This window comes from Fundulus heteroclitus, chromosome 8, assembly GCF_011125445.2.
Source record: "Fundulus heteroclitus isolate FHET01 chromosome 8, MU-UCD_Fhet_4.1, whole genome shotgun sequence".
In the NCBI taxonomy this organism is placed as follows: domain Eukaryota; kingdom Metazoa; phylum Chordata; class Actinopteri; order Cyprinodontiformes; family Fundulidae; genus Fundulus; species Fundulus heteroclitus.
The window spans coordinates 33,214,877-33,228,059 of NC_046368.1; the positions used below are offsets into that span (position 1 = coordinate 33,214,877).

Consider the following 13,183-nt stretch of genomic DNA (forward strand, 5'->3'; position numbering starts at 1 on the left):
CAAGATAACATCCCCAGAGTCTGCTTCTACACCTGTAAAGAGATATATGAAAAGAACAGCAAAACAAACCAATAAAGTATTACAGGTACAAACAACCAACCCCTTGATAACATTATTTAAAAATACACAGTATTAGCTATTAAAAGATGTATAAAGTGACAGCTAAAGGTAACTATAGGGGGTTTCTTTATAGAAGTGAATCTGTAAGCACCTGGATCCAAGCACCTGCAGGAGTTTGCGAGAGTACACTTTTGTATGTAAGGTTTATTCATAAGAAAAATGCTCAGTAGTAGTTGTGAGGATCCAAAGACCTGCCCCCCAAGAGCGTCCGGCAGATTCCAGGAAAACCAGAACCCTGGAGCGCCTGAAAGGTCCACCAGAGCTAAGGTGCACAAAAGGGACCAACACAGGGATAGCTGCATCCCCACCCCAGGGAAGAGCAGAGAGGAGTCCCAGGAAACCCCCCAACAGTCACAGTGTCAAAGCCACCGGGAGTTGCGTCAATACGCCTTTGGGCTCTACACCAGAGTGGATCCAGCCATGGGCCCAGAGACCCAAGGCCAAGGGGCACTTGCCCCCAGGTGAAGCAGCCACCACGAGTGAGCCAGCACACACCCGAGCACCAAGCCCCGGACACGAGGACAACCAGCTCACCAGCAGGTCAAGGCACCAGCCAATAGAAGGGAGCCTGACAGGGAAGATGGGCTCCACACATAGTGGAGGCCTGAGATGTCCCTGGAGAGGGGACAGCCCAAATTCAACCTGACAGAATGACAAACAGAAAAACAGGTACACAGTCACATGTTCCCACTCTAGTGCCCCCACTTGCATACACTCTTACCCACAAAAAAACGGATGCAGTACACACATTGGCACTCACCACACACATCCTATAATACCAGGTCCAGGTACTGGCACCCCAAAGGCATATACATACCTGAGAGGTCAAACCCATCATCAGAATGGGGGTGGGGGGGGAAACCCAACAATCCCAACAACCCGACCTACCCAGTCCATACTCCGGCCCTAACCCCTCACCCTGATCCCAGCCCAGACGAGCCATGGGCCCATCCACCCGGAGATGTGGCCAACATGAACCAAAACCAGAGCCCACCCCACAGATCCAGAGGTGCTGACTCCCCCACACCCTACCTTCCATACATAATTCCAACCCCCATCTTCCATGGGAGAGCAGAAGTGCCAGCTCCAACCAGCCCCTGGGACCAAACAGCCAGCCCCGTCCGGACCCCGACCAGTTGGCCTACTCCTCCTACAGGCCCCAAACTCCAGATGGCAATCAGAGAACAGGGGTGTAAACCTGCCTCCGCCTGCTCAAATGCCATGTTGTTGCATGTTGTTCTCAGGTGCAATTGAAACCGGAAGGGGGTGCCCAGTGCAGCCCACCCCGTCCAGGAGGCAGCCAGTGCACCCCCCCCCCCCATACAACCCACCAAGATCCCTCAATATCTAAATGCAAATGGCAGCAGTGGAAGTGATCAGGGGTGAGGTCCACGCAATCAGCCTGAAATATGCATGTTGTCAGAAGGTTAAAAAGGAAAGTGTCTAAGTTGTACAATATACTTGGAGTCAAGGACATCACAAGACAGTGGGACCAGGAAATCCTCCTGCTCCCCACTGACGTCCCCGCTCCTCAAGTCCTACATGTGTGGTAGCGTGATTGAGCAGGCAGAGGGAGGTGTCTGGGGATGGGGAGGAAAGGACTGGGGACAACACTCTCCTTCGTCTGGAAATCTGCCCATCGCGTTGTCGTGTATGACAGTCCAGTACTGAAGCTGTAAACATCCCTCTGCGATTTAGATTAAATATCTTAAAATATAGTTTCAGTTTCAAGAGTCTTTTATTTCCTAGAGAAGTCTACAACAGAAACACCACATAATTCAGGAAAAGAACCTGGGGTGACTGCAGCCAGGTCAATTCTTTAACACCCACCAGTGCACCAGAGGCTCTGGGTAGGGCCAGACACCCAGGCATCAACGGCCCAAACTCCCAGCGACATACTCCACAGGATCCAAGTCCAAAAGGCTCCATTAGGACACCCACCCAAGGGCGACACACCCTGGGAACCCCCGAGCCCCGGACTCACCCCAGACCCATCCCTGAGGCCCATCCCAAAGTCCCACCCCAGCAGGGGCCACAGAACCTGATACCAGAACCACCAGATACCCCACTCTGGGAACCCCTGGACCCCCAAGACCCAGGCACCCCCCCCCCCCCCCCCAAAATCAGCCACAATGCCCCACATGACATTTTCAACAGCCCCCCCCCCCCCATTCCCACTAGGTGATGGAGCTAATGAAGGGATCCCAGAAAGATCAATCCAATGTGAATGCAGATGCTGTCTCAACACTGATATATTCCATCAAATGATCTCTATACTGATTGATACTAAGATTTCTATTTTTTTATTTTTATTTATTTATTTTTTTGCTTTTCCAATTCATGAGGATAATTTTCTTAGTGAAACATATGGCAGTTAAAACCATTCAAACTATTTTTCCCCCAAAGTGCTATCATCCAAAGCACCTAGCAAGCAAACTGAAGGGGAAGGCAAAATTCTAAATCTCAGACACATTGGCAGACAAGTCTTCACATATCTGGCCCCAGAACCCCTGAACAGGTGTACATAACCACAGTGAATGAATATAATTGTCAGGATTATTGCCTGTGCACTGTGAACAGACATTAGATTGTGCAAAACCCATCCTGAATAATTGTTGACCTGTATAGTGTAGGATTTTGTTGTAAATTCACGTTTTAGTAAATATGAAAGCTCTTAAATATATTTGAGACCAGGAGTTTTGTTCAAAGCTGACAGACAAATCCCCTTCCCATTTCATAATAGGAAGATATATTGAATCATCTAGTTTAGAGTGTCCTGTATAATTTAGACAGGAGTTTTGGATTGGGGGCGGTAGATCCAGGAGCCCTAATTTTTGTTATTTATTGGAATTTGTAATGGATTATTCCAGATTTTTCATTTTAAAAACTCCCACTATGCTGTCAGATAAGATCTGATGTTGATATTTTTAAACAATGCATGCTGTTTTATATTTGAGCTAATAACTGACAAATCGGAAATATTGACATCACGTATTTTCTGTTCTTTGTCTAGCCAGGGCTCGTCTAAGAGTTTTAGCCCTTTTGAGATGTGGCCTATTTGCTAAGCGTTGATGAAAGTTAGGCAGATCTAGTCCTCTGTAGCATCTGTAGCATTCTGAAGCTAATACGGGATGAGGGGCAGGGGGGTCCAGAGATTTAAACCAGTGAAAGGATGGTTTCTTTGAGACTATTGAGAATACGTAATTAATTCTAGGTAAAACCTTCATTTTAATTGGATCAACCCTTCCCATAAATGGAATTTATGGGAAGAGATTTACAGATAATTTTGATATCTATGTTAGTAATTGATATGGGACGATAACTGGTAGGAAACAGAGGATCTTTGCCTGGCTTAATTAGGAGAGTAATGGAGGCAGAATTCATATTTGCCAGGAATCTGCCATTTTCCTGAATTTCCTGCAACTGTACTGAAGTCAGACCCAAAGACAACCCGAAACAGGTCAGTGACGTTTTAGAGCAGAGTTTATTTAAAGGGAGGAGGAGCGTGGCTCTCAGGACGCGCTGCTCGCACTTACCGGCTGGCAATCTCCTGGAGGCAAGGGGACAGGTTAGTGACCAGCAGAGGCAGATGTGACAATTTGCTAAAAGCTGGATCACTAACCTGACAGAGAGCTGGCTTGTTCGGGCGAACTGGCTTTGGAGCTGAGGCCCGTCTGCAGGCAGATAAGGCTGATAAGCAGGGCCCGTGTGGGGCTATCCAGGGGCGTTTATCCAGGGCAGTCCGGGTCCGATAACGGGGAGGCCAAAGATCCAGTGGCAGTACAGAGGGGTTATCCAAGGACGAGTCCAGGTTCGGTCCAGGTCCGATGCACGGGGAGATAGTCCATGGGTAAGGGTTTCCAGAACAGGCGGGTTCCGGTCAGACAGAAAGAATCAGGACGGGCTTCAGCAGGCTCGGGAAACAGAGCCATTGAGGGTTGATTGCAGGCAGGGTGGAGTATGAACAGGTGTGCTGAGTAGAGATTGGATCGGCTCCAGTGCCAGGATCGTCACAGCGACATTCTGTGGAACTTCTCTCTGGAGAAATAGTGTAAGCGGCGCTGGTTGAGCTTGAACAAGAGCATTTTGACAATGGTGTGTTTGTAGTGGTATTTTTTGGCTTCCCCGTTACGTTGCTGTCAAAACACCTGTCCAAGTAGCTCTCTGGGCTGGTTAAGGTCTCCTTGTCCATTGTGTTTTATTGGGAAATATGACACATAATAATAATAATACATTTTGATAATAATGAATTTTATTTATAATACACTTTACATTTCAAATAAAATTTCAACGTGCCACAATAGGGGGTTTAAAAACAGTTCACAAAGTATAATAAAAACAAAAACAGAATAAAACACCATAAAAGCAAAATTGAAACCATAAGTAATTAACACAATTGTTAATATTTAAACATTACAATGTTTTACTTTGATTTATTGGCTTGCTTTTACAAGAGTAGATCGGATTGTTAACAGTATGCCGCCATTTTTATTTACGCACAGCTCTTGCGAGATCTCAGATGCTCTTCAAACCATGAAAAAAATAGTTTTAAAATAGATGGGAAAATTTCAATACATGAGTTGTTGTGACATCAAATCTTTGTTTTCTTTCCTTAATCTTTTTTTTCTCTGTCTCGAGGGAGGTATGTGGGGTTATGGCATATGTGCCAACAAGCAAATACGACTTGTGTTGCCCCTAGAAGAACTAACTAAATGGCAGATGTTTGTTAAACAATCCTCCTTGCTGGATAAAGAAGTTGAGTTCAATCATATGTTAATATTATTTCAAAATAAAATACCCCACAAACTGTGGTTAAAATGAGAACACTGACAGTACATTAAAGTTCCTGCAAGCCCCACAGGACAGATCGAACAATCACATGCACCATGCAAGTGTAACACAGTAGAGAAGAGTCCTATGTATTTTAGATAAATGGGCCAATAGGTTCGGCTATCGGAGCACAGTGAGGGTGTTTAAATGACAACGGAGGCAGTTGGATGGTTTTAACGAAGGACTACTTTAGTTAGATAAACCATCAAATTAACAAACAGTTGTACAAGACAAACAATTATGAAAATAAATTCAACACAATAAAATACATAAAATAATATAAACACTTGGCCAAGTGCTACTTCTCTGGTTTTATCTATTTTGGGTGCACCCTGTTAATCTAAATTCTGAAATTTAATAGATCACAGATTATTCAAATTCAGTTCACATTCAGATTGGACTCAACATCAGTCACGTGAGGAGAGTGTCCTACACAGTAGTTTGTTACTACGTCCAAAATAAAATTTATGTCCAAAGTCCCAGAATGAAACGAAAAAAATGGAAAAAGTCAGTAAGTAGTCTCGTGCATAACAAACTCTGCGTGAAGATTTGAGTGACACAGGCCTACCACACCGCAGGGTGCAGCAGAACTCCAAATGCAAAAGGAGGAAGCCAGTTCCTTTTCTAAGTCCAGGTGGGAAGGCTCGCCATCAGTCTCTTGAGGAATCCACCTCAGGAACGATCCAGCGTAACAAAAAAAACCTGACCTGTCAACAGACAGGACCAGCACAATAATAGGATCTTTATCAAGCTGTGTTAACTTTAATCCTTAATTCGTGTTTCCATAGACATATCTGACAATTTATTATGTTACTCAAACTTGCAATAAACAGTTGTTTTTTTTTTTTTTTTTTTACCAAAATGCAGTATTTCACTGCATTTTCAATTCACATTTTGTTCTAATTGTAACATATTTTTTCAAGCACAATAATAAAACATTGAATTTTACCCAAACTCAGTAAAAGTTTACATCTGAATCATTAAATAGCTCAAATAAAGGCTATTATTCAACAATAATGTGGAAAATCAGAACAAAACCTTAATGAAAAGCACAGAATATGCTCACCGATCTCAATGCATCAGTTTGGGACAACAATATGATGGCCCCGAGTCCAGACAGGTGGGACACTTCAGCTGAACAGAGAGCGGAATGAACTTATATGAAACTACTAGCCATAAGCGCTAGCAAGGCTAACAAAGTAGCTCTAATGCTCGGCAGAAAAAAATAAAGTTTAGCCTTTTAACTCACCTCAACTAATTCCAGATTAGAACTTGGATAATAAACAGCAATTTCAATTGCAAAAAGCTTCGTCTTTTCATTCGTGTGTAATACTATAATAGTCTTAACACAGACTCTGACGCTGCACAGCTCAGCAGTCTCGTCCTCGTGTCCCATCTCTCTCGCTCACCCTATATTGCTACAGACATGGGAAAGCAGGGCGGGACCTACAGGGGCAGTCTGCATTCTCATTGGTGGATAGACACTGGAAACTTAACTTCCTATTGGCTAGATAGACTACCTAGCTCCCTTAACGTCTGTTTTCTTAAAGAGGCATCCCCATTTTATGTATGTTACACCAGCTGGACATTCAACACTCCTGGTGTAGGGCATGATGTAAAAAGTACAAGTAGTGCTTTCAGATTCTATATGAACAGATGGTATAAACTGATCTAAATGAGAATTTTAAACTAATGAAATAATATACAACAGTCGTATATTTAACTTTACTTAAACCAGTACTCTCAAAAGTCCTGTCCTCAAGGGCGGGTGTCCTGCAACTTTTGAATGTGTTGCTTCAACACACCTGACTCCCATATGAGCACATTAGCAGAACCCTGCAGAGCTTGTCTCCATTTGAATACCCTTAATAATAGCTTTAGCTTCTATTCCTTCCTGTTCCTTGACCTTTCATGGGATCAACAGTAAGAACTCTACTAGGGGAGGAAAGGAGCTTCGGACTGCTGTGGTGAATTCAGAAAGCCTCTAACTCCAACGTCCTTATGTGGCAGAAATGCATATGCATGATTCTAGTCAAATCTGGGCCTACATCCTTACGAAGATGAACTACCAAGTGTGCGCTCTCTTATCTTCTGACATTTTTGTTGTATTCCGTTAGGGCACTGTGCTGATACATCATGTCACACAAAGGATTGTGGGAACCTTGAGGCTTCTTAGCGGGATGTCGCAGGATTCCTGAGCAAAACTAGCCACTGTCATGTTTTCTTTTAGATGTTTGGCCCACATGCAGAATACACTCGGTGAGACAGATTAGATTTCACAGGTTTTATTCTCAAGGAACAACAGGGAGGACGAGAGCTAATCTGCCACAGCAGACGCTGGGGCACACGAACGGGGACCAGGGAACCGGAACACACTACAGAGGAGAACAAACGGTTAGTCCACGGAAGAGAGCCGGCGGAAATCTTCTGGGAGCGTAAGCTTACCACGAAGCGCTGGGAACCTGACCGGGGAGGGAGCAGTGCGGTCTCAGCCTAGCACACGGTGGAGGAGACGGGTGTCCGTGGGAAGCTGGGGCAGGAGTGGGTCCGAGCAGCACCGGGGGAATCCAAGGGATCAGAACAGCGGGAGGAACCAGAAGATCGTCGGGGGGGTACCTTTGGTCCGGAGAAGCCGACTCAGAGGGAAACCAGTGGAGCACGAGAGGGATGACGGGAGCACGGGAGAACTCGCAGGAGCACGAGAGGAGACGTCTGAGCTCAGGGAGTGAACCTAGAAGACACAGAGGACTGTCTTTGTCTGTGGAAAAGGTAAGAAGGCGAAAAGCCGTGGCCGATTGGTCATACCACAACGGTAACACTCTGGCATCCTCCCGCTGTTAAAGCGCAGTTCTTATAGCGGGGCCCGGTGCTGCTCAACTGCCCGCAGGTGTGCGTGCTCCGCCCAACAGTCAACCCCGAACACCTGTGGAAGAAGCAGAGATCAGAATAAACTGCTGTCAGGACTGCTGAGTCCTGACAGCCACGAGACAGGGCTTATAGGCTACTTTTTCTACCTCCTTCCTTACTGACCGCACTATTCAGACAGAACTTATCATGGCGATCACTGACACACTTCCACGTTGGATAAAGAGTTCTTATTTTATAAGGGTATTCGGATTGAGTGCTTGACTGCATGCTGGTGAGGTAGTTTAGCCACTTGATTCAGGTGTGTAGGGCAAGGGACACATCTAAAAGTTAGAGGACACTGGCACTAGATTAATTAAATTTGAGAACATTTGATTCTTACAATTTGACTTAAACAGATTTATCTTTTGCTGCAATACATTCTAATGTCAAATGTATTTATGGCATTGTTTAGCTTCTGCGCCAGTACTTTTTTCTTCTTCAAAACTGAGAATGCAATGATGACAATATGTTGAGTCATACACCATATCAAATTTAGCTGACCTGTAAGAAACATAACAGAATCAAATCAGCACAGGATGTCCTTACTCAAAGAAAGAATAAATTGGCCATTCAAATTTCATTGATTTGATTTGATTTTAGTTTCACTTCAAAGAAAATTAGATTGGTAGAGCATGATGGAACATAAAAGGATATTAAACTCGCAGAGGATCCCTCAGTAGATGTCTACATCTGCAGATATAATTGCACCTTCATTAAGTGAACAAAGCAGTGTGTAACTGGAAGTGACATCCAGTATGCAGATACAGATGTGACAGGGCATATGAACCATTTTATCTCCTGCTGTGTGGATGTGACGGGGGTCTGTATGAAGTTATGCATCTGGGAAAATTAAAGCACTTTGGGAAAGTCACTGCCGTCAGGACAAAGTATGCGGAAAAAAACAGCTGTGGCAGAGAAGTAGAATCAGTTTTGGAGCAGGAGTCCAACTCCAGCTGGAGACCATGTACTCACATAATGTATAATTAAGTCTTGTGCAGCTGCAGCTATAAGACAGTGACACTCCTCCAGAGATCAAGGCGGCTTATAAGTAATCTCTTTAGTTTGTTTGCATAGAAATATTTTTGTTCCTCTATGTGTGCTTGTTGTATTTGCCTTTGTTTCACTGTGAAACACTAGTATCTAGTATCAGTGACACAAATGTAAAATAATTTTAAGAATTATCTTAATTATTTGGGTTTGGGCTGGGTATACTGCTTGTATTAACCAAAACATAGCAGTATTCCATCTATCGAGGTTTGTTTGACCCACATCATGTTTTTATGTGATCTGCTAGATCACATAAAAACATCATGCTGAAGTAAGCAATTGCAACACACATCACCGGAATTCAGCTAGAACTCTCTAACAATACATTACTTTACCTTAGAAAGATGTATAAGATGCAATGCAATATGATAAGTATGGACTCCCACAAATTTATGTTTTTTCATGATTGTGGTACAATTTAAAGGGAAAGAAACAGAATGTTCAGATTTTTTCCATAGAAGTATTGTCACTTCAAGATATACACACATATATACACATATATATATATATATATATATATATATATATATATGTGTGTGTGTGTGTGTGTGTGTACTGCAGATTTGTCAGCTGCACATCTGTGATGCAAATCTCCCTTTCCACCACATCCCAAAGGTGCTCTATTGCAGGAGTTCAACAAGCTCTCAGTCTGTGACCCCCACAATAACAGTGCCAGGGACCTTCAACCCCCCTTTTGTGGCGGGGGGTGGACCTCATTGGCTCCCTGTATCTCAGAGAACGGACTTTAAAATACTTCTGTTAGTCTATAAATCCCTGAATGGCTTAGCACCTAAATACATCACAGACTTGTTATCAGTGTATCAACCATCCAGACCACTAAGGTCGTCTGGCTCCAGCCTCCTCTGCATACCTAGAACCAGAACCAAACACGGAGAAGCAGCATTTAGTTCCTATGCTCCACTTATCTAGAACAAATTTCCAGATAACTCTAAAAGTGCGGAAAGCCTGAGTTCCTTTAAATCAAGAATAAAAACACATTTGTTTAGGATTGTATTCGACTGTTCTAGTTAAACTGTTTTACTGAACATCATTAGTTTCGCTTTGTAGTCCAACTGTTTTTAATGTTTGTATTTAGTTTCTATTTTTCCATGTTCTATTCTGTTTCTACATTTTATTCCTACTTGTTTTTATTCTGATTTTTCCTGTATTTCAATCATGTAAAGCACTTTGCATTGTCTATGTACTGAAATGTGCTGTACAAATAAATTTGCCATGCCTTGCCTTGACATTACATGAGAATATAGTCCTAAAATCATAAAATAATGCTTTGCTATGCTCACAATTAAGCATAGCAAATCAGCATCAAATTATTATTAGTGTTGAAACAATTATACAAACGATTGTTTAAATTTATGACTTTATTTTCTTAATAGTCTTTATTCTTAATGAAAACGTATATTACGGTCATTGTAGATTAAAGAAAATAAATTATTGGCCACTGAGAAGTAAATTTCCACATAAAAACCTTGAGATTAATTACACATATTTATGAGAAAAACTTAGATGTTAAAATGTTTGACAAAAACATTTTTTTCCATGATTAAAGGCAAAAATTTGCTATACCAAAATAAGCATATCTCTGACACTGTAAAGTCAGAAATGTTGCATCATCATTTGGATCATCTTGCAACCCCTACATAGTGTCTCACAACCCCCCGGGGGGTCCCGACCCCCACTTAACACATGGCGCATTATTCTGCTGGAAGTAGCCATCAGAAGATGGGTACACTGTGGCCATAAAGGGATGGACATGGTCAGCAAAAATGCTCAGGTAGGCTATGGCGTTGACACAATGCTCAATTGGTACTAAGAGGCCCAAAGTGTGCTAAGAAATTATCCCCCACACCATTACACCACCACCAGCAGCCTGAACTGTTGATCCGAGGCAGGAAGCTATAGCTATAAACTGGACTCTGTACCACATTCGCATATTTGCACATTTGCATCATTGCACCCCTATCCAGCATTACAGATGCTGCCGAACTCTAAGTCTCTAAAATGCATTTTGGCACAAATCATTTCTGCACATACAAATGGTTTTTAAGAAATACTCACCTGTACACTGGGATCACACTGTCTCTTTGTCCTGCATTGTTTACATTTCAATTGTTGTACTGTTAAATCACTGCTGCACTTTACCCTGTAACTTTATCTTATCCTGTAATCTACTGCAATTCACTGTAAATTTCAAGTTGTATGCAAACGAAATTTGGTTCTGTATGCACTCTGTGCATATAAAATGACAATAAAGTTGTGCGTAAATGGTTGTGCGTAAAAATCCCAGTAGATCAGCAGTTTCTGAAATACTCACACCAGCCCGTCTGGCACCAACAACCATGCCACGTTCAAAGTGACTTAAATCACCTTTCACCATTGTGATGCTCAGTTTGAACTACAGCTGATCGTCTTGACCGTGTGCCTAAATGCATTGAGTTGCTGCCAAGTGATTGGCTGATTAGAAATTTGCATTAACGAGCAGTTGTAATATATATATATATATATATATATATATATATATATATATATATATATATATATATTATAGACAGGTCGACAGACTGTCTATCCTATATAAAATAAGTGCAAACTAGTCTCTCTTTATCTGCAAGAGTTTATTAAACCAAATCACCCTTATACAATCAAAACTATTTGAGTCACATACTCCTTAACTAAGTAGAAACACAAATCGACCAATAATCAAAGGTAAAATGCAAAACAATCAACTGAGAATAAGTGAAGAACAGAAAAATTACAAATTTAGACCAGCATTTTTTGGCAAACAGCTAATCAAGGCTTCAGTTCGGTGCCTGCATGAAAACTACACAGAGGTATTTGAATGGCAACACTGATTAGAAAGAATAATTGTCAGTCAGCACCAGCAATCTATGTGAAATAAACTAGTCTTTGGTTCAACTTAGTAAAAATGGAACATTTATGTGATAATTAATGTTCATGATCAATGCTGGGGCAGCAGTCATCACCGGGAAAGGTGAAACCAGGTTGCATTTGGAGGAATGCACTGAGGCTGTAGCTTCTGTGCTGCAAACAGTTAGTTCCTCAAACAAAGGTCATAAATCTTAATTACAACCAGGGAAATACAGCATGATGGAAGAGAGAACAAAGGAATCATCAGCTCAACAGGCCCGAGACTCAACTATGGGACTACTTCAAATATATTCAAAACATCTAAAAATCTGACTCCAGGTAGATTTATGTTGCTATGTGTCACTGTAAACAAAACCCAGGGATAGTCACATTCACGAACTTTGCATATAAAGCTCAGCTTGTAGTCTGAGGCAACAGTTCAATACTTCAAGCTCTCAGTTGGCCCTGTACTACCAACTCTTCTAAAACCTACTTTATTCTGCCCAAGTTAGGAAAAGAATAAAGATGATGAAACAGATTAACTTTTCATAATGTGTCCTGTCTGGCAGTGTAGCACTCATAATTGTATTTTTAGTGCCAATGTGAGCCCAACAGATTCACTTTTACAAGTTGAGCATTACTGCTTTCGCTATAGTGAAAAACTTTATTGGACATTATTCTGGGATCATTTCAAATTAAATGGACAGAGATATGGGAAGATAAAAAAGAAAGAAAATAAGGGAGGCAAAACATTAAAACGGAGAGAAGGTGACAAAATAGAGCAGCGAAAAAAAAGTACAAGATAACATCCTTGGAGTCTGCTTTTACACATGCAGAAAGAGTGATAGAATGAATGACAAACCAAACAGAAGAAGCATCACAGGTACAAACAACCAACAGCTATAATAACATCACTGAAAAACACACAGTATTATTTAGTACAAAATAATTTAGTGGTAACCAAAGCAAACAGTAAGATTTATCTGTATAGAAGTGTATTTGTAAACACATGGATCCAAACACCTATGGGTGTTTGTGAGAATGTGCTTGTATATGTAAGGTTTCTCCATAAGGAAAGTGCTCAATAGAGGTTGTGAGGAGCCAAAGATCTGCCCCCCAGGGCGCCAAGGCAGACACCGTGAAGATCAGAGCCCTAGACGCCCAAAAGGTCTTCCAGAGTATGGGAGCTTGAAGGAGCTCCATACTGCACACAAGCAAGGAAGAGAAAAATAGCACAGCACACTAACTGCACATTCGCTGGAAATTTTCCCAATCAAGATGCTTGGAGTAAGAGCTTTGGGACGACCCTTCGGCTCCGTCCAAAATGTTCCAACTATAGCCCCAAGTTCTCATTCCAAGCTCCTTTTCATTGTCCTTTCATGAGATCAGCAGT

The 13,183-nt window shown here is 42.1% G+C and overlaps 1 long non-coding RNA gene across 1 annotated transcript; it reads right to left on the reverse strand.

The window, feature by feature from the left end:
- Nucleotides 1–5,152: 5,152 nt before the first annotated feature.
- On the reverse strand, nt 5,153–6,522 carry LOC118563864. The gene is made up of 3 exons (XR_004931470.1): nt 6,200–6,522; nt 6,017–6,084; nt 5,153–5,657 (listed from the first exon to the last, which is right to left on the reverse strand). It is a non-coding gene; the product is annotated as an uncharacterized LOC118563864 (long non-coding RNA).
- Nucleotides 6,523–13,183: the final 6,661 nt, after the last annotated feature.